This window comes from Hypanus sabinus, chromosome 25, assembly GCF_030144855.1.
Source record: "Hypanus sabinus isolate sHypSab1 chromosome 25, sHypSab1.hap1, whole genome shotgun sequence".
NCBI classification, from domain to species: domain Eukaryota; kingdom Metazoa; phylum Chordata; class Chondrichthyes; order Myliobatiformes; family Dasyatidae; genus Hypanus; species Hypanus sabinus.
This window is the reverse complement of record NC_082730.1, coordinates 914,091-935,652: the sequence shown is the minus strand read 5'-3', so window position 1 is coordinate 935,652 and position 21,562 is coordinate 914,091. Positions and strand designations below refer to the sequence as shown.

Sequence of the window (21,562 nt, the reverse complement as noted above, 5' to 3'; positions counted from 1 at the left end):
ACCATATTGTGCCAACCATGTAACCTACTTTAGAAACTGTCTAGAATTTCCCTATGACATAGCCTTCTATTTTTCTAAGCTCCATGTACCTATGTAAGTGTCTCTTAAAAGACCCGATTTTAGCTGCCTCTACCACCTTCACTGGCAGTCTATTCCACGCACCCACCACTCTCTACGTGAAAAACTTACCTCTGTCATCCCCCTTGTACCTACTTCTAAGCATGAAAAACCATGCCCTCTTGTGTTAGCTATTTCTGCCCTGGGAAAAAGTTTTTGGCTATCCAAAGGATCAAAGCCTCTCATCATCTTATACACCTCTAATCCTCTGTCGCTCCAAGGAGAAAAGGCTGAGTTCACTCAACCTATTCTCATAAGGCATGCTCCCCAATCCAGGCAACATCCTCGTAAATCTCCTCTTCACTCTCCCTATAGTATCCACATCCTTCCTGTAATGAGGTGACCAGAACAGAACACAGTTCTCCAAGTGGGGTCTGACCAAAGTCTTATATAGTTGTAACATTACCTCACGGCTCTTGTACTCAGTCCCACAGTTGATGAAGGCCATCACACCAAACGTCTTCTTAACGAAACTGTCAACCTGTGCAGCAGCTTTGTGTGTTCGATGGACACAGACCCCAAGATCCCTCTGATCCTTCACAATTTGTCTTCAAATTTGACCTACCAAAATGAACCACTTCATCTGGGTCCAACTCCATCTGCCACTTCTCATCCCAGTTCTGGATCTTATCGATCTCCCGCTCTGACAACTCCCCAGACTATCCACAACACCGCCAACTTTTGTGTCATCAGCAAACTCACTAACCCGCCCTTTTACTTTTTCATTTAGGTCATTTATAAAATTCACAAAGAGGTGGGGTCCCAGAACAGAACCCTGCTGAACACCACTGGTCACCAACCTCAATGCAAAATATGAACCATCTGCAACCACCCTTTGCCTTCTGTGGGCAAGCCAATTCTGGATCCACAAAGCAAGGTCTCCTTGGATCCCATGCCTCCTTACTTTCTGAATGAGCCTTGCATGGTGAACCTTATCAAATGCCTTGCTGAAATCCATATACACTACATTCACTGCTCTACCTTCATCAATGTGTTTTGTTACATCCTTAAAGAACTTAATCAGGTTCGTAAGGAACGACCCACCCTTAACAAAGCCATGCTGACTATTCCTAATCAGATTACGTCTCTCCAAATGCTCATAAATTCTGCCTCTCAAGATCTTCGCCAACAATTTGCCCACCACTGAATTAAGACTCACTGGTCTATAATTTCCTGGGTTACCTCTACTCCATTTCTTGAGAACATTTGCGACCCTCCAATCCTCCTGTTTTTCTCCCTTCCCTATTGACGATGCAAGGATCATTGCCAGAGGCTCAGCAATTTCTTTGCTTCCCACAATAGCCCAGGGAATATCTCATTCAGTTCCAGCAATTTATCTAACTTAATGCTTTTCAAAAGCTCCAACAACATCCTCTTTCCTAGCCCCTATATACCCAAGCATTTCAGTCTGCTGTAAGTCATCCCCACCCCGTCCCCATCCCAACTGTATGCCTGTCTGCACGCCAATCTCTCCCCAACACCACTCTCTACCTGTGCCCATCCAATCTCTTCTCAACACCTCTCTCCATTGGTCCCATCCCATTCTATTCCCATCACCTCGATCTGTCTTTTCATCTCAATCTCTTCCAACATCTCAGCACCTGTCCTCATCCCATCTTTCATCACCTCTCTCTAACAGTCTATATCCAAATCACTCAACATCTCTCTCCGTCTGTTTCCATCGCAATGACTCTACAAAACCTTTCCCAATCTTCCCCCAACTGCTCTCCCTGCCTGTTCTCTTCCCAATCTCTCCCCATCACCTGTCTGCCCTGTCACAATCTCTTCCCAAAACCTCTCTGCCTCTGCCCATCCCAATCTCTCCCCAACACCTCTCCCCGTCTGTCCCCCATCCCAATCTCCTAACAACATCTCTCTCTACCTGTCCCGATCTCAATCTGTCTCCCAGTTAGATGGCATCTGATTCTCTCACCCCATCACCTCTCACGGCCTGTCCCAAACCCAATCATTCCCCAACACTTGTGTCTGCCTGTCCCCATCCCAATCTCTTCCCAACACCTCTCTCCGTTGGTCCCCATCCCAATCTATTCTCAACACGTCTCCCTGCCTGTCCCCATCTAAATATCTCCCCAACAACTTGATTTGACATTTCCCATCCCAATCTCTGACAGCATCTAGGCACCTGTCCTCATTCTATCCTCCATCTTCGTTCTCTGACTGTCTCCATTGCAATGACTCTACAGAACCTTTCCCAATCATTCTCCAACTGCTCTCCCTGTCTGCTCCCTTCTCAGTCTCTCCCCATCACCTGTCTGCTCCGTCGCAATTTCTCCCTAATACCTCTGTATGCCTGTCCCCATCCAAATCTATCTCCAACATCTTTCTGCACCTGTCCCCATCCCAGTCAATCCCCCAAAACCTCTCTCTCTGTCCCCATCTCAATCTCCTAACTACACCTCTCTCCACCTGTCCAAATGTCAATCTCTCTAACCTCTCTCCCCATCACCTTGTGCTGCCTGTCCCATTTCACTCCCAACACTTCTCTCCACCTGTCCCCATCCCAATCAATCCCCAACACATCTCTCCATCAGTCCCCATCCTAATCTCTCCCCAAAACCTTTCTCCTTCAGTCCTCATCCCAATCAATCCCCAACACCTCTCTCCACCTGTCCCCATCCCAATCAATCCCCAACACATCTCTCCGTCAGTCCCCATCCCACTCAATTCCCAACACCTCTCTCCACCTGTCCCCATCCCAATCAATCCCCATCTCACTCAATTCCCAACAAATCTCTCCATCAGTCCCCATCCTAATCTCTCCCCAAAACCTTTCTTCACCTGTCCCTATCTCACTCTCTTCCCAACAGTCACCATCCCAATATTCCCTCCATCTTTCCCCCATTCCAATCATTCGCTAACACCCATCTCTGACCGTCTCCATCCCAATCTATCCCCAACAACTCTCCGTGTTTGACTGCATCCAAATATCTTCCCAACTCCTCTCTGCCTGTAATCCCCTTCTCCCCTTCACACTTCATCCCAATCTCTCTCCATCGTCCCTCTCCTCCTGTCCCATTCGAATCTCTTCCGAACACCTTTGTCTGCTTGTTCCCATCCAAATCTCACCCCACAGCTTGATCCGTTGTCCCCATCGCAAGATTTTCCCAACTCCTCTATCCACCTGTCCCCATCCCAATTTATCAACACTTCTTTCTGTCTTTCCCCAACCCAATCTATCCCCAACACCTCACTCCGTCTGTACTCATCCCAATCTCCACCCAACTTCATCTTCATCTGTCTCCATTGCAACATCTCCCCAACACCTCTCTCCACTGAGCGTCATAGGAAGTCATTCCTGCCTGTGGCCATCAAACTTTACAACTCCTCCCTCCGAGTGTCAGACACCCTGAGCCAATAGGCTAGTCCTGGACTTATTTCCACTTGGCATGATTAACTTATTATTATTTAATTATTTATGGTTTTATATTGCTATATTTCTACACTATTCTTGGTTGGCGCAGCTGTAATGAAACCCAGTTTCCCTCGGGATCAATAAAGTATGTCTGTCTGTCTGTCCTCATCCCAATCTCTCCCAACACCTCTCTCAACCTGGTCCCATCGCAATCTCTCTCTGCCCGTCAGTCCCCATTCCAATCTCTCACCAACACCATTCTCCATCTGTCCCCTTCTCAGCATCACCCCAACACCTATCTCTGCCTTTCCTGATCCCAATCTCTCCCTCTCTCCACCTGGTTGAATTTGTCTCTCCCCAATACCTCTGGCTGTCAGCATCCAGATCTCTTTCCACCACCACTTTCCATCTGCCCTCATTCTAAGTTCTCCTGAACACACCTCTTTGTCTGTGCACATCCCAATTACACCCAACATTCTGTCCGTCTATCTCCATCTAATCTCTCCAACACCTTTCTCTGCCTGTCCCATTCCAATCAATTCCCAACTATTCTCTCCGTCTGTCCCCATTGGAAAGCCTCCACAACACCTCCCTCTGTCTGACCTATCCCAACATCTGTTTGTCCCCATCCCTATCTCTCCCCATCTCAACATCTCCCAGACACCTCTTTCTGTTCTTCCCATAGCATATTCTCTTAAGCACCTACCTGTCTTGTCGCCATCCCAATCACTCCCGTTTCTGTACCGTCTGTCCTCTCCCCATCACTTCTCTGACTGTTTGTTTACCACATCCTGCTATCACAGACACACTGTGCAATTCTACTATCATTTCTCATCTGGACAGTGTGAAAGTGCATCTATTATTGTATAATATTACAGTAATTCTCGCACTGCCATCTTATTAATGTGAACATGGAAATCTTGCACATCTTGTAATCTTTGACTTGTAAATCTTATTTTTAAGGTTAACATTTTTTTATTCTTTCTTACTTCTAATATTTGTGCACTTGTAATGCTACAGTGAAACTGTAATTTCCTTTAGGATCAATAACATATCTCTCCCTTTATCTGCCCGCATACCAATCACCTCATTTAATCTGTCCCGATCCCAACCTCTCCACCTGCTACCATTACAACCACTTGCCATCAACTCTCCGACTGTCGCCATCCCAATCTCTCCCCATCATGTCTCCATCTGTCCTGAACACCTTCCATCTGTCCCCATCCCAAACTCTTCAGAAGACCTCTCTCCATCTGTCCCATCCCAATCTCTCCCCATCACTTCTCTCTTACTGTTTACTTATTTACCACATCCTATCGCAGACACCCTGTGCAATATTACCATCACTTCTCATCTGGACAGTGTGAATGTGCACCCATTACTGTATAATTGTCACTGTATCTCTTGCACTATCATCTTATCGATGTCAACTTGCAGATCTTGGAATCTTTGACTTGTAAATCTTGTACATCTTATTTTTAAGGCAACTTTTTTTTATTCTTTCTTACTTCTAATAAATGTATATTGTGCACTTGTAATGCAGCTGTGTTGGGAAGTGACTGGTAGGTGGGCAGATAGAGATAGATGTTTTTCATCCCAAAGGAAATTAAAGCGTCACAGTAGCACTCACCGTCACCAGCCCAATCTCTTCCCAACATCTCTTTGCCTGTCTCCAACCCAATTTCTTTGCCTGTCCGCACCTCAACCTTTCTCTGCTTGTCCCTATCTCAATCTCTCCACAAAACTTCTCTGCCTGTCTCTATCCCAATCACTCCCCAACACCTCCGCCTGTCCCTATCCCAATCTCTCCCCATTTGTCCCTGTACCCTCACCTTACCTCTATCCCATCCCCCTTCTACACCAACTCTCTCAGCCCCATTGTCCCTCTCCACCCTCTTCCTCATCCCTGCCTCCCACTTCTTTCTATCTCCTGTCCTTGTCTTTCTCCATTTCCCTACCCCAATATCAATTCCTCCCTGTGCCTACCACCCCCTCTCCCCTTTGCCTCTCCTATATACTTTACCCATCTTTCCCCTATCAACCCTCTTTCTGCCATCACCCTTTTCCACTCTGTCCCTAAAACCCCTTCTCTGCTCTTTGCCCCTCTCCCTCTTTCCACTTCCCCAATGTCCTTCCCACACCTCCATTCCACTGTCCTCCTTCCCATCGCATTCCTCTTTACCCATCCCATTTCACAACCTATCCTCCTCTCTTTCCTCATCCCCTTCTCCCTCTCTCCCCTTCCACATTCCCATCCTTCAGCCTCTCTCTTTCTCCATCTCATACTCACCTCTCTGCCTTGTACCTGCCCCCTCCCACTCCAAATTCACTTGCCTCCTGTCTGTGCCCATTCTCCTCCTCCTTCTCAGCCCTAACCCCCATATCTCCTTACTCCTCCTGTGTGATTCTCCCAACCCTATCTCTTCCTGTTCCAGCCCTACCCTTTCTCCATTTTCCCACACCTCCTCCTCTCTATCCATGTTCCCCTCTCTTCCTCTCCTGTCCACATACCTCCCTCCTTCCCTCACTGTCACTCTCCCACTAACTTTACTTCAACTTCTTCCCCAACAAACCCCTCTCCCTCTCTGTCTGCCTCCAACCCTGCCCCCACCCCCTCTCTCTGTAGCTCTTCACCCTGGTCCATTCCCTCCCATTCTCCATCCCCCTGACCCCACCCAACTCTCCCTTTCCCCATGTATCCGTACCCTCTTTCTGTCCCTACACCCTTTTCTCCCCCCCTCCCCATCCATACCCCGCTCTTCCCCATCCCTGTCTCCCTCTCCATCCCCAACAGCCTGCTATCTCTCCCTGACCTCACCCTCCATGTTCCTGTACTCCGGTGACCCCAACCCACCCCGTCACCTTCCTGTCCAATCCCTGCAGCCTCTCTCGCTCCCTCTTCTACCACTCATTTTCCGACCCGTCTATATCTTTCTATTGCCCCGCGCTCTCTCATCGCCCCCCCGCCCCTTTGTCATCCCACTCACACACTCTCTAACCCTGTCTCTTCCCCTAAGCCCTGTGTCTCTCCCTCCTCTCGTCACCTCCCGTTCTGCTTTCCCTGCAGCGAGCTCCGGCCTGGATCCCTCCCTCTCCTGTCGGGAAGCACGGAGGCCTTTGTTCAGCCGGGTTAGGCAGGGGCCTTCTGCGGCAGCTGCTCCTCCCCCCGACCCCACTCTCTTCCTCCTGCCCCCCCCCCCCCCCGTCCATCCCGGCTCTCTGTGAAATGAGGGAGGGTCCAACCCTCCCCCCCCCAACCCCCTCCCACACCCACCCCTGCCCCTCCGCTCACCCACGGCCCAGCTCCCATTCACAGGCTGCGGAGCCTTTCGCCGGTCCGGTCAGGGAGGAGTGCCCATCCCCCCGTGTTGGCTGTCCGTCCCCTCCCCCTCCCCACCCGCACCCCCCCCCCCCCCCAATCCGCGCCGCTCAGCCCGCCCCCAGCTCCCGGCCCCCGGAGAGGCCACGGCCCTCCCCTCCAACACACATGCAAGGCAGCCATAGGCTGGTTGCTGCGGGGCAGCGCATTATGGGAAAAAGGACCAGCCATTGTTGAGTAAAAAGCAAAGGTGGAAGACAGGGAGAGGAATGGGGAAGGAAGGTAGCGAAGAAAAGAGAGAGGGCAGAGGTGTGGAAGCTGAGAGCAGATAAGGAGATTGAGGGGGTAGGGGTGGGGAATAAGGGGTAGGGTGGAGCACAGGGAATGGAGAGGGGTGGGCGTGGAGCGGAGAGGGAGGGGATGGGTGGGGCGAAGAGGGGAGGGGCGGGGAGAAGAGTGAGGAGGGGTGGGGAGAAGCGGGGGGGGAGAAGAATGGGGAGGGGGGAGTAGCATTTTTTTCCTTTTTGATAGCAATGGTATTCACTCCTACTCCTTGATACTCAAGGACCTCTGGCATACATCTAGTGTATTCCACAGTGAAGAGAGATGCAAAGTACCTATTAAGTTCATCTGCCATTTCTTTCTCCCCCAATACTACCTCACCTGCAGCATCCTGCAGAGGTCCAATATCGACTCTCATCTCCCTTTTACTCTTTATAGTATATATAATTATTTGGATAGACAGGGTCTGATAAGGAACAGTCAACATGGATTTGTGCGTGGAAGGTCATGTTTGACAAATCTTATTGAATTTTTTGAAGAGGTTATGAGGAAAGTTGATGAGGGTAAAGCAGTGGATGTTGTCTTTATGGACTTCAGTAAGGCCTTTGACACACGTAAGGTTAGTTAGGAAGGTTCAATCGTTAGGTATTTATATTGAAGGAGTAAAATGGATTCAACAGTGGCTGGATGGGAGATGCCAGAGTAGTGGTGGATAACTGTTTGTCAGGTTGGAGGCCAGTGACTAGTGGTGTGCCTTGGGGATCTGTAATGGGTCCAGTGTTGTTTGTCATATACATTAATGATCTGGATGATGGGGTGGTAAATTGGATTAGTAAGTATGCAGATGATACTAAAATAGGTGGCATTGTGGATAATGAAGTAGGTTTTCAAAGCTTGCAGAGAGATTTAGGCCAGTTAGAAGAGTGAGCTGAAAGATGGCAGATGGAGTTTAATGCTGATAAGTGTGAGGTGCTACATTTTGGTATGACTATTCAAAATATGATATACATGGTAAATGGTAGGGCATTGAGGAATGCAGTAGAACAGAGTGATCTAGGAACAATGGTGCATAGTTCCCTGAAGGTGGAATCTCATTTGGATAGGGTGGTGAAGAAAATTTTTGGTAAGTTGGCCTTTATAAATCAGAGCATTGAGTACAGGAGTTGGGATGTAATGTTAAAATTTACTAGAATGTTTCCTGTGTTTCAGCACCTAAGTTACAGAGAAAGGTTGAACAAGTTAAGTCTTTATTCTTTGGAGCGTAGAAGGTTGAGGGGAGACTTGATAGAGGTATTTAAAATTATGAGGGGGATAGATAAATTCAACATGGATAGGCTTTTTCCATTGAGAGTAGGGAAGATTCAAACAAGAGGACATGAGTTGAGAGTTAAGGGGCAAAAGTTTTGGGGTACCACGAGGGGAACTTCTTTACTCAGAGAGTGATAGCTGTGTGGAACGAGCTTCCAGTAGAAGTGGTAGAGGCAGGTTCGATTTTGTCATTTGAAAAAACTGGATAGGTATATGGACAGGAAAGGAATGAAGGGTTATGGGCTGAGTGCAGGTAGCTGGGATTAGGTGAGAGTAAGCATTTGGCACAGACTAGGAGGGCCGAGATGGCCTGTTTCCATGCTGTAGTTGTTATATGGTTATACTGTATAACTGAAAAATTTTATATTATTGGCTAGTCTGCCCTCATATTTTACTTTTTTCCTTCTTACAGATATTTTAGTTGCCTTTTGTTGGATTTTAAAAGTTTCCGAATCATCCAACTTCCCACTCACTTTTGCTACCTTATATGCCCTTTGCTTTGCTTTTATGCAGTCCATAACTTACTTTGTCAGCCATGGTTGCCTACCCCTGCCATTTGAGAACTTCTTCCTCTGTGGGACATAACTATCCTGCGCCTCGTGAACTACTCCCAGAAACTTCAGCCATCGCTGCTCTGCCGTCATCCCTGACCGTATCCTCCTCCAATCCAGCTTGGCAAGCTCCTCTCTCATGCCTCTGTAATCCCTTTTGTTCCATTGCTATACTAATACATGTGAGTTATGCTTCTCCCTCTCAAGTTGCAGAGTGAATTCAATGATATTATTATTACAGTCTCCTAAGGGTTCCTTTATGTTAAGCTCCTTAATAAGATCTGGGTTATTACACAACACCCAATCTAAGATGGCCTTTCCCTGAGTAGGCTCAAGCACAAGCTACTCTAAAAAGCCATCTTGTAGGCACTCAACAAATTCCCTCTCTTGTGATTTGACACCCACCTTATTTTCCCAATGCCCTTGCATATTAAAATCCCCCATTCCAATTGTGACATTACCCTATTAAATGCTGTTTCCAATTCCCCTTGCAATCTCACCCCACATCTTGGCTACTATTTGGAGGCCAATATACGATTCCCATGATGGTTTTATTTACCTTTGCAGCTTCTCCATCCACACAGATTCAACATTCTCTGACCCTATGTCACCTCTTTCTAAAGATGTAATTTTATCTCTTACCAACAGAGCCACACCACCGCCTATGCCTTCCTTCCTGTCCTTTTGATACAAAGCATATCCTTTGATGTTAAGCTCCCAACTATGGCCTTCTTTCAGCCACGAGTCAGTGATGCCCACAACTCATACCGACCAATCTCTAACTGTGCCACAGGTTCGTCCAAATGCCACATGCATTTAAATACAGCACCTTCAGTCCTGCATTCTTCGCCCTTTTGAATTTATCCTTTGTGATATAATTTCATTGCTCTGTCTGCAGTTGTACCCAATCATTGACTTGTTCTTCCTTACATTCATGTTACACCCATCATCTACTTGTAAACCAGTTGTCTCATCCTCAGCTCTAAGATCCCCATCCCTTTGCCATCTTAGTTTAAAACACTTCCAACAGTTTGAGGAGGGGGAGGGAAAAGGCAGTGAGGGAAAGGGGGTGTGTAGAACAGGATAGGGAAAAGGGTGTGGGGAGGGAGGGGGAATGGGATGTGGGGAGGGAAGGGGGAAGGAGTTTGTGGAGAAGAGGGAGGGGGAAAGGGGCGTGTGGAGGGGAGGGGGAAAGGGGTGTGCGGAGGGGAGAGGTAAGGAAAGGGCAAGAGGAGAGAGGGAAAAGGGTATGAGGAAAGGGAGAAAGGGGTGTGAGGGAAGGGAGGGGGAATGAGATGTGAGGGAAGGGTGGGGGTACAGGGAACAAGTTGTGGGGAAAAATGAGGGGAAGTGGAGGGAGAAAAGGAAGAGGAGGGTGAAGGGGAAAGGGAGTGGAGGAGGAATGGGAAAGAAGAGTGGGAAGGGGAACAGCGAGGAGGAGGAAGGAATCACAGAGGTGTGGGTAAAAGGGAAGGGAATAGTGTATGGGGAAAAGGGGAGGATGGAAAGAGGAGGGGAAGGGGTTAAAGTGGAGGAGATAAATAGTGGGAATGGGCAGGGGGAAAGGAGAGTGGGGCATGGGCAGGGGAAAGGGGAGCATATATGGGAGGGGGAAAGGAAGGGGGACGGAAGTGGGTAAGAGCAGGCACAACTCTTGCACACACATTCTCTCTTTCTCACGCACACAGTCCCTCTCAAGCACGGTCTCCCTTTCTCATACACATAGTCTCTCTCATACATACACAGTCTCCCTTTCTCAATAATGTATAGTATCTCTCATGCAGTGTCTCTCTTTCTCACACACATATAGTCTCCCTCACACAGAGTCTCCCTTTCTCATGTAGACTCTAATGCAGTGTCTCCCTTTCTCATACAAGCAGTCTCTTTCTCACACACAGTCTCTCTCATACACAGTCTCCCTTTCTCACACACACTCTCACAGTGTCTCCCTTTCTCATACACGTAGTCTCTCATACACAGTCTCCCTTTCTCATACATGTACAGACTCTAATGTAGTGTGTCCCTTTCTCATACACATACAGTCTCTCTCATAAAGTTTCCTTTTCTCATACACATATAGTCTCTCTCATGCATGCTGTTCCTTTCTCATACAGGTACAGTCTCTCACACAGTGTCTCCCTTTTTCATACATGCAGTCTCTCTTTCTTATACACGTGCAATCTCTCTCACGCCTGGTCTCACTTTCTCACACACATACAGTCTCTCATGCACAGTCTCCCTTCCTCTTACACATAGTCTCCCTTTCTCATACATGCAGTCTCTTTCCCAGCCATGCATTGTCTCAAACACTGTCTCTTTCTCATAGATGTACCATCTCTCTCTTATACAGTCTCGATTCCTTACATGCGCAGTCCTTCTCACACAGTCTCTTTCTCATACACTTAGTCTCCATCGCAGTCTCTCCTTCTCTAATATGTTGTTTCTCTCATGCACACAGATTAAGGAGCATGCCAGCTTCCTCTGGGTTCCATTTAGCTGTTAACTTTACAGCACTGGTAAAGTTTATATCTAGCATGCAGTAACCAGGCCATCATTTCTTTGTCCTTGGATCGCCATGGGCCAGGTAGACGAAGGAGAAAGAGGTAAATGGTTTAAGGAATGAAGTGGAATTGCTCGATCCACGTGGGGGAAATCTGTCAAGTCAGTGCGGACTCAGGCCAGAGAGCTGGAGGATTAAGATCACAGTGATGGCCTGTTGGCTAGCGAACATGCAGTAGTTAGATGCACCCCTCAGGGCTAACTGGCAACCAATGTTGCGAGGGGGTGACCCTGACACGTGGATATGGGATGGTGAAGAGAGGACCCCTCTAAATGACAGTCCTTCTCTTTGTACAGCCAGACCAGTGGCCACGGAGTCCCAGATCCGGCAAGGGGGCTGCCAGCCCGCGGCCCATCCAGCCTCCATGGCACAGGGTGAGGAAGAGCAGGAGGCTGGGGCAGGGGAACAGCATGAGAAAGGGGGAGCTGGGCAGGATAACACTGTGGGTCTCACTGAGACTGCAACCACCAGGTAGGTCTCAACTAAGGAAATGGTGGAGGTGGGAGATGCCAGGGAAACTTCTGTACATGTGGCTGCTGAGGATATGGGATATGGTGGGGGAGGGTGTTGGAGTGCGTTTATCCAACAGGGAGATAGGCGTCTTGGAGAGGGTGTTAATCAATGTCCTGAGAGTGCCACCTGCTTCGCACAGGGGTGAGGATATGCTGCAGGGCAGATTGACAGCAGCAGTCAAGGCCAAGGTCAGGTATCCTTCACTCTTGGAGTGGGAATGGGTAGAGCACAGTGGAAGAAGGGACCAGAGCCCATTGCCAGTGGGCTCTGATCACAGTGACAGTGAGGGAGAAAGGCTAACCTCGATCATACTTTAAGCAGCAGCTGACAATTTAAAAGAAGTGGTGCTCGCATTATGGGGACCAGCAATATGGGGTACTGTAGGGCCATATGGGCCATCATTAGGTTACAGAAGGGAATAGTGTACATGGGGTAAGGTTTCCACAGCCAGCTGTGCAAATTCGACCAGCGGCCTGCGGGTGGAGGGCCCAGCGTGACCCATAAGGAAATATTTTTGCCATTGCTCAGAGCTGGGGTTCCAATACCCTCCCTCTGCCATGAGGAGGGAGCACTGCCAGGGGATGAGAGGCAAGGAGAAGGGTCATTCTCCAAGCCATCTCCTTCCTATACAAAATTCCTCACATTCCACTGAAGGTTCCCTATTTCCTTTGCTGGAGACTCTGCAAAAAGCTCTGGCAGCAGGGGTCAGAGGGAGGGGTGGGTCGCGCCCTCCTGCTCACTCATGTAGGGATAGGCTCTTACGCCCTGAACTCCACCCCCCCCCCCAAAAGTGTGAATGTTTCTGTTTGAAAAATTTTGCACAACATTTGACCAAATGTGAATTCACTTGAGTGAGTGCGTGCGTGAATGAGAGTGCAAAGTCTGTCATGTCTTTGTTAAATCTGTATTGCAAGAATGTTTGAATTAATCCTATGCTGCAGCAGAAAAGGTAACTGATTGAAATATTTTACTTCTAACCTTTTAATAAGGCTGTGCCTTTAAGCAGCAGTATGAATGTGTTAATGTTTCGGGGGCCCCCACCCAGTCATCTTTTCAAAGTCCGAGGTAAATGTATTATCAAAGTACATATATGTCACCATATATAACCAAGAGTTTTATTTTCTTGTGGGCATTTTCAATAAATCTATAGAATAATAACCAATACAGAATAAACGAAAGACTGTCCAATTTGGGCATTCAATTAGAGTGCAAAAGACAACAAACAGCATAAGTACAAAAATAAAGAAATAATAATACTAACAAATAATAAATATCAAGAACATGAGGTGAAAAGTCCCTGAAAGTGAGTCCATTGGTTGTGGGAACATTTCAGTGATGGGGCAAGTGAAGTTGGGTCCTTTGGTTGGAGAGCCTGATGGTTGAGGGATTTTCTTCCCCTTTGTTCTTTGGAAAATATATTATGGTTTTTATCTTGTGGAAATTAATGGTTTGTTCTATGTTTTGCAGTTACTTGTGAAGGCTCTGAGGAAAGGAAAGCACAAGCATGGATTGAATTTGTTTTTGGAGGGAGATGAGTCTGGCATTCTATAGGTTGTGCCCCATCCCATACAATGGACAGGTAGCAGGGCTGACGGAGCATTTGAATGGGCTTTTGAAACAGCAGGTTAAGTTATCGCCCCCACCCTTGCCTTCAGGGGTGTCTAAGAGTGTGCTGCAGCAGGTGGCAGACAACCTGAACTTCTGGCCGGCAGGTTAGGGAGGCTTCTCGATCCTGGATGTCCTGGCACTTGCCGGTATCAGATCCTCCGAAGGTGGAGTTGCAGGAAGAATTGGGGAAGGTGTGGGTGCAGCAGCCACTGGAACCACCAGTGTGTGGGGAGATTGTGGTGCGAGAACCAGGGAATATGTGATGGGTGGTATTAATGGGGAATGGGGATACCCAGTGATTAACCAGGATGCAGTGAGTTTGTGTCTCCCTATGTGACAGCATGGCAAAGTGACAGATACTAAAGGCAGTGGCGATGAAGGTGGTCATTGTGAGATCCTACAACATATTCCTATGGATAGTGTATGAGTTTGTGAGCCACACTCACACTTCAGACTGTTGAGTCTTATAACCCACACCGGAGAAGGGCTGGTACCAATCCCCTTTAACCAAGAAGAACAAGAACTTGTCCAGCCTCTCTTGCTTTGGCATTCTCTTTTTGGGGAAGACAGGAAGGGGTAGTCTATTCCAGCCAATCTCACCCCATTGTATGGGAATGGCCTTAAAGAACTTGCATCTCTGTAACCCCCAGCAGAGTAAGTGTTTTAAGGGCTGGTACTTCGGTACGTGCAACTTGTCTGATCCCAAGGTCCTGACTTGGAGAGTAATCCCTCTGCCAGCAGTGAAGGGGAAAGTGTGTTGGTGCAAGTGGTGCACTGAGCACAGATCCAGTCAGTGGGGCACAGTGAGTGTGAGCAGGAGCAGTACCCTGGGATGACTGTGTTAACACAGAACGGTGCTGTGAAGGTGGTCGCCCCCGGGCACAAAACGGTACACAGTGCCCAGGTACATGGTGCCGTACATACACTGTCTCAATAGCCTGGATAAGCACCCTGCCAGTGAGGGGCATCACAGAGGCAGAAAGTTTCTGGATGATAACCTTTCCCCTGTATGGTGTGGCAAGGCTGTCTCAGGAACTGGTATGTATGGCCTCAGTGATGGGAGACTCTGGCTAATGAGATGACCACAGCACTCAAGCATACAGAGGATGTACCGATCAGAGCGTCAGATGAGATTATGGCTATTTGGATGGTGGCCTTGCAAAACTGGATGGCCTCGGACTATCTGCTCATGGTGAAAGGTGGTACCTGTGTTGTGATTGGTCAGGACAACACATCCTCAATGAGTGTGGGAACATCACTCACCGACTGATCATATCCAGCAGTCAGTAAATAAGATCAGGAAAGCTGGGGACTAGGTCCATAGGTCCATGGCGGTCTTTTGGAATGCTGGTGGGATGATAATTAAGGCTATGGTATTATGTTTTATCTGTAGTAGAGTAGGGGTTATACTAGCCAGTGAGCGTTGTCACAGTGTTGTGGGTGAAATGTTGCAGTAAGTGTCTTAGCTTACCTGCTCACCGAAAGCTACTCCCCAGTGGAAATGGGTGTAAGAGCACTGCAGCCCCACCCAATAACTTCTGTTTAGCTGACAACGCTGGCAGAGTTTAAATCTGGCGGTAACCACGTGGTCTTGAGTCAGGGAAGAAGCGATGTGGAAGATTGTAACATCGGACAGCAAACTGTTGGTCTCCACTGTTGTTTGCAGGAGTGATCTCCCTCTCCCTTAATGGAGAGAGACAGCCTGTCTGAGATACCGAAGTGCTGGGGTGTGGACTCCGGATCCAGGTCTCTTTGAGGGGCTTTTGCTACTGCTTGCATGGTGTGGGGGGGTGATCAGTGCTTCTGCTGGTGCAAATGGGGGAAAGCTCTTTGGGGTTCTGATGTTTCTATCATTCATTCTTTGGGCTTTCTAGTTTTGTGGGTGTCTGTGAGTTTCAGGCTGCATACTGTGTATGTCCTCTGACATTAATTTGAACCATTTGAAGAATCATTAGGCTGCAAACAAAGAATCACTCGACAGAGTCTCCCTCTGTCTCTCACACAGTCTGTCTCTCTCTTATGCCCAGACACAGTCTCTCGTATAGCCCCATTCCCTCCCAGTCTCTCACACACAAGCACACACACATTCTCTTAATCTCATACACACCCAGTGCCTTACAGTCTCTCTCTCTCTGTTTCTTTCTCTCAGACTCTCACACTCAGCCACTCTCTCTCACATACAGTATCTCTCTCCCAGTTTCTCTCTCTCATAGTCTCTCACACTCAATCACTCTCTCACATACAGTATCTCTCTCCCAGTTTCTGTCTCTCACACTCACTCTCTCTTACATAGTCTCTCTCAGTTTCTGTCTCTTAGTGTCTCTCACACTCAATCATTCTCTCTCTCAGTTTCTTTCAGTCTCTCACACTCACTCACCCACTCTCATATAGTCTCTCTGTTTCTTTCAGTCTCTCACACTCACTTTCTCACAGTTTCTCTGAGTCTCTCACACTCAATCACTCTCACATACAGTCTCTCTCTCACATACAGGACAGTCTCTCTATCACATAGTCTTTTTCTCCCTCTCTCTCTCTCACACACAGGCCATGTCTCTTTCTCTCTGACACAGTCTCTCATTCTCTCTCACATGCACACAGTGCTCCCTCTCTCACACACTCATATGCAGTCTTTATTTCCATACAGGCACAGTCTCTCACACAGACAAGTTATTTTTCTATCAGTCTCTCTCTCACATACATAGTGCTTTAAATACACAGACCCTATCTCACATACATACAGTCTCTCTGCCCCTCACACACAGTATCCCTCCATCATACACAGTATGATTTTCTCAGTCTCCAACAGTCATTCTCTCACACACACTCTTTCCCTCTCTTGCACACACACACACACAGTCTCCAACACACATGTAATTTCTCTCTCACACTAGTCTATCTCTCTCTCACACAATCTCATGCACACACACTTTCTCACAGTCTCCCCCTCTCACAGTCTGCCTCTCACCACACACTCCCACTCTCTCTCACACACACACAGTCTCCCCCCTCACACAGTCTGCCTCTCACCACACACCCACTCTCTCTCACACACATACGTGGTTGCTGTCTTGCACACACACTCTCACACACAGTCTCTCCCTCTCTCACACACTCTCCCTCTCACACACACTAACTCCCTCTCACAGTCATACACACTCTCTCTGTCTCCCTCTCTCTCACTCATTTCCACTCTCTCTCTCACACACAGTCTCATCCTCTCTCACGCACACACACTCTCGCACTCTCCATCGCATGCAATTCTCCCACACGCACTCTCTCTTGCACGCAACACTTTCACATACACTCTCACAAACACGTGAACTCTCTCCCTCTTACAGTGACTCGTTCTCTCAGACACACACTTTAAATACACAGACTCACGCTTACCCACATTCTCTCACGCACACACCCACTCCCTTACACACAGACTTTCTCTCTCACACACATACACACTCTCACACACACATACACGCTCTCACACACACTCTGTCTCACCCACACACTCTCTCTCACACCCATACTCTCTCACACTCCCTCACACCCACACTCTCTCACACACACATGCTCTCTCTCTCTCACCCACTCTGTCTCATACATACACCAACTCTCTCTTACACACACTCTCTCACACACGTTCTCTCTCTCACACATACACTCCATGGTCTCACACACACATACTTTCAAACACACAGACACATGCTCTCTCTCTCTCTCACACATACACTGACTCTCATACAAATATACACTCTCACACGCACCCATACACTCTCACACACACAATCACTCTCTCTCATACACGTTTTCTCTCACACAGTCTCACTCAGTCTCTCTCTCTCTCTCTCATACTCAGAGACTCACACAGTCTCTGACACACAACAGTCTCTCTCACACAGCCTCACTCTCACACACACACTCACTCTCTGTCTCTCTCTCTCTCACACACACACACACACACACTCTCTCTCTCTCTCTCTCTCTCTCTCTCTCTCTCTCTCTCTCTCTCTCTCATACTCAGACACTCTCAAACAGTCTCTGACACACACAGGTTCTCTTTCACACAGTTTCACAGTCACTGTCACTCAGTCTCACCCAACACACAGTCCCTCACACTGACAGACTCTCACACAGACACAGCCTTTCAAACAGATTCTCTCTCAAGCAAAATTAGTCTTCCTCCCTCTCTCTCTCACATACATGCAGTGTCTCTGACACAAGGTCTTTCTCTCACACACTCCCTCCCAACATTCTCAGTCTCTCTACATCTCACAAACACTCAATATCTCTGACACAAACACAGCGTGTCTAGTACACTCACAGTGACCCTTTAACACAAACCATCTCTCACACAGACAGTCCCTCCTTCTCTCCCTCTCTGTCTCTCTCTCTCAAGGAGATTTCTGCAGTGATTGGGACCGAGAAGCAGATAGACAGCAAGAAAAAAATTACATTTCTGGTTAACAATTCACTCACTTTGATGGAGATCGACTGTGCGGTGTCAGGAACGGAGATGTTGTTTCTGAAGTGATGCAGATCCGGCCAGCTGCAGGGCCACTGACCCCGGTCTGCTGGTAAACAATACCATTCCATTATCACAGCAACACTCCCACAACCATCTCCCTCTTGTGTCCATAAATCCCATAAAACTCCCAAACACAAGGAGAGCAGGTAAGAGGCACCATCACTCTATATCTCCTGAGAGAGAGGGACTGAGAGACACCGGTCAGTGTACAGATAACTCCCTGAGAGAGAGAGAGAGGGACTGAGAGACACCGATCAGTGTACAGATATCCCCTGGGAGAGAGGGACTGAGAGACACCGGTCAGTGTACAGATATCCCCTGAGAGAGAGGGACTGAGAGACACCGGTCAGTGTACGGATATTCCACTGAGAGAGAGAGAGTAACTGAGAGACAGAGAGACACTGGTCAGTGTACAGATATCTCCCTGCGAGAGAGGGACTGAGAGACACCGGTCAATGTACAGATATACCCTGAGAGAGAGGAGCTGAGAGACACAGGTCAGTGTACAGGTATCCCCCTGAGAGACAGGGACTGAGAGACACCGGTCAGTGTACGGATATCCCCTGAGAGAGAGGGACTGAGAGACACGGGTCAGTGTACAGATATCTCCCTGAGAGAGAGGGACTGAGAGACACTGGTCAGTGTACAGATATCTCCCTGAGAGACACTGGTCAGTGTACAGATATCCCCTGAGAGAGAGGGACTGTGAGACACTGGTCAGTGTACAGGTATTCCCCCTGAGAGAGAGGGACTGAGAGACACTGGTCAGTGTACAGATATCCCCTGAGAGACAGGGACTGAGAGACACCGGTCAGTGTACAGATATCCCCTGAGAGAGAGGGACTGAGAAACACTGGACAGTGTCCAGATATCCCCCGAGAGAGAGGAACTGAGAGACACCGGTCAGTGTACAGATATCTCCCTGAGAGACACTGGTCAGTGTACAGATATCCACTGGGAGAGAGAGACTGAGAGACACTGGTCAGTGTACAGATATCCTCCTGAGAGAGCGGGACTGAGAGACACCGGTCAGTGTACAGATATCCCCTGGAGAGAGGGACTGAAAAGCACTGAACAGTGTACAGATAACCCTCTGAAAAAGGGACTGAGAGATATTGGTTGGTGTAGAGATATCCCCTGAGAAAGAGAGGGACTGAGAGATATTGGTTGGAGTAGCGATATCCCCTGAGAGAGAAAGGGACTGAGAGATATTGGTTGGTGTAGAGATATCCCCCTGAGAGACGGACCGAGATACCAGTGCAGAGTTTGTTGGAAACATAGAAATTGAACAGCATCTGTGGTGACAGAAAATGAGTCGTTTAAGGTCGTCGCAGGATGGAGGAACTGAGAGACTTGTACAAAGAGGTAGCTAGACTGGTGAGTTAGTACAGAGAAAATCTTTAAATGTCAGGAGGGGGCGACACAGAGGGCCCACCTTGTTCACGCCGGCTATCGTACAGCTATCTGTAATAATCCCAGGTATACACGCTGCATATTACCCGAGATTCCACCCACTAACCACACTCTGGGGCACAATCTGCAGTTGCCAACTCAGCCACTGTCCTGTACATATTGGGATGTTTGGGGGAAGACCACAAGTTCACTAGGAGAATATAAAAAGCCCAGACAGACAGCACCCAAGGTGGGCAACAGGAGCATTACTCACTACCTTCTGCGCCATCCCATGTGCCGGTAAGACTTACCTATCAGTGAACAGAGGGCAGTTCGAGAGACAGACAACCAAGAAGCCGTGAATACTCAGCTGGTCAGGTAGCATCTGCGAAGAAATGAGAGAGCCGGGGGGGGGGGGATAGGGGGATAGAGGGTAGAGACAGGGCAGTGGGTAATGAGGGAAGAGAACATAGAGTGGGGAGGGAGAGGGAAAAGGGAGGAATGATGGGGAAGAGGGGGGAGGAGAGGAGGGGGGAACAGGGAGGCGGGAGAGGGGAGGAGGAGGAAAAGGGGAGTGGAGGAGGGGGGAAGAGGGGAGGAAAGGTGTGGAGTGGGAAGGGGTAGGAGGGGAGAAGGGGGAAGAGGGTGGGTGGAGGAGTGGAAGGGAGGGAGGAGGGGGAAGAAAGTGGAAGAGGGTATGAGGGGAGAAGGGGGAAGGGAATGAAGGGGAAGAGAGGGAAGGAGGGTGAGGTGCAGGAGGGGAGGAGTGAGGAATAGTAGTTGGGAAGAGAGAGATGGGAGGAGTAAAAGGGGGAAGAGAGGGGGAGGGGGCAAGAGAGAGGGTAGTAAAGGTGGAGAGGGGAAGAAGAGGGAGGGGGATACAGAGATAGAGATCAAGTTGCAGACTAAATAAGGGGAGATTACTCAGACCATGACTGCATGATCTTGGGGATTCACTGACCCATGAAATGTGGAGGCAGGGTCACCGAATCACTAGACAGGCCAGGGAGGTGGGATTTGAGCAGTGGGAAACTGACTTTCGATCAACTGGAACAGCATGAAGGGGCCTAGCGGTCCTCTGGTCCCAGAGTCTGGTCTCCTGCTATCTGTGTATCATTGGTCTCACCCTGGGCTCTCACACAGATCCTGTTTACACCTGTTGGCCCGTGGGATGAATGTAGGGCCAATGTGGGGCTGTCCTACAACTCTCTCCATTCTTTTGACTACTTACTGAACTCAAGTAGAACTGAACTATTTCAGCAGAGAGCTGACCATCTCGAACGACGGATTTCTGCATCGCGGGCAAGAGGGTTTCTGACCATTCCAAATTTGAGGAAGGACATTCTTGCTATTGAGGGAGTGCAGCATAGGTTCACAAGGTTAATTCCTGGAATGGCGGGACTGTCATATGTTGAAAGATTGGATCGACTGGGCTTGTATACACTGGAATTTAGAAGGATGAGAGGGGATCTGATTGAAACATATAAGATTATTAAGGGATTGGACACGCTGGAGGCAGGAAGCATGTTCCCGCTGATGGATGAGTCCAGAACTAGAGGCCACAGTTTAAGAATAAGGGGTAGGCCATTTAGAACAGAAATGCAGAAAAACTTTTTCACCCAGAGAGTGGTGGATATGTGGAATGCTCTGCCCCATATGGCAGTGGAGGCCAAGTCTCTGGATGCATTCAAGAGAGAGTTAGATAGAGCTCTTATAGATAGCTGGGTCAAGGGATATGGGGAGAGGGCAGGAACGGGGTACTGATTGTGTATGATCAGCCATGATCACAGTGAATGGCGGTGCTGGCTAGAAGGGCCGAATGGCCTACTCCTGCACCTACTGTCTATTGTCTATTATCACGGACAAGGGGTGTCCTCACCATCGCGGGCGAGGGGTTTTCCGCATCGAGGACGAGGGGCTTCCTGACCGTCGCAGACGATGGGTTTTCCGCATCGAGGACGAGGGGTCTCCTGACCATCGCGGGCGAGGTGTTTTCTGGATCACAGAAGACGGTTTTCTG

General features: G+C 48.6%; 1 protein-coding gene across 13 annotated transcripts in view; it reads right to left on the bottom strand.

The window, feature by feature from the left end:
* LOC132380913 (zinc finger protein 436-like) overlaps positions 1-21,562 on the bottom strand; it is a 115,260-nt gene that overhangs the window by 64,261 nt on the left and 29,437 nt on the right. For 4 of the 13 annotated variants that reach the window (XM_059949840.1, XM_059949837.1, XM_059949847.1 and 1 more), the window contains 2 exons: positions 19,854-19,927; positions 18,102-18,196 (listed from right to left, as the gene is read on the bottom strand). The gene's annotated coding sequence lies outside the window, so the exon portion shown is untranslated. Of the gene's footprint in view, positions 1-523; positions 679-6,782; positions 6,870-18,101; positions 18,197-19,853; positions 19,928-21,421; positions 21,538-21,562 lie in introns of those variants that run through there. The other 9 variants (XM_059949843.1, XM_059949838.1, XM_059949848.1 and 6 more) reach the window with 7 other exon arrangements.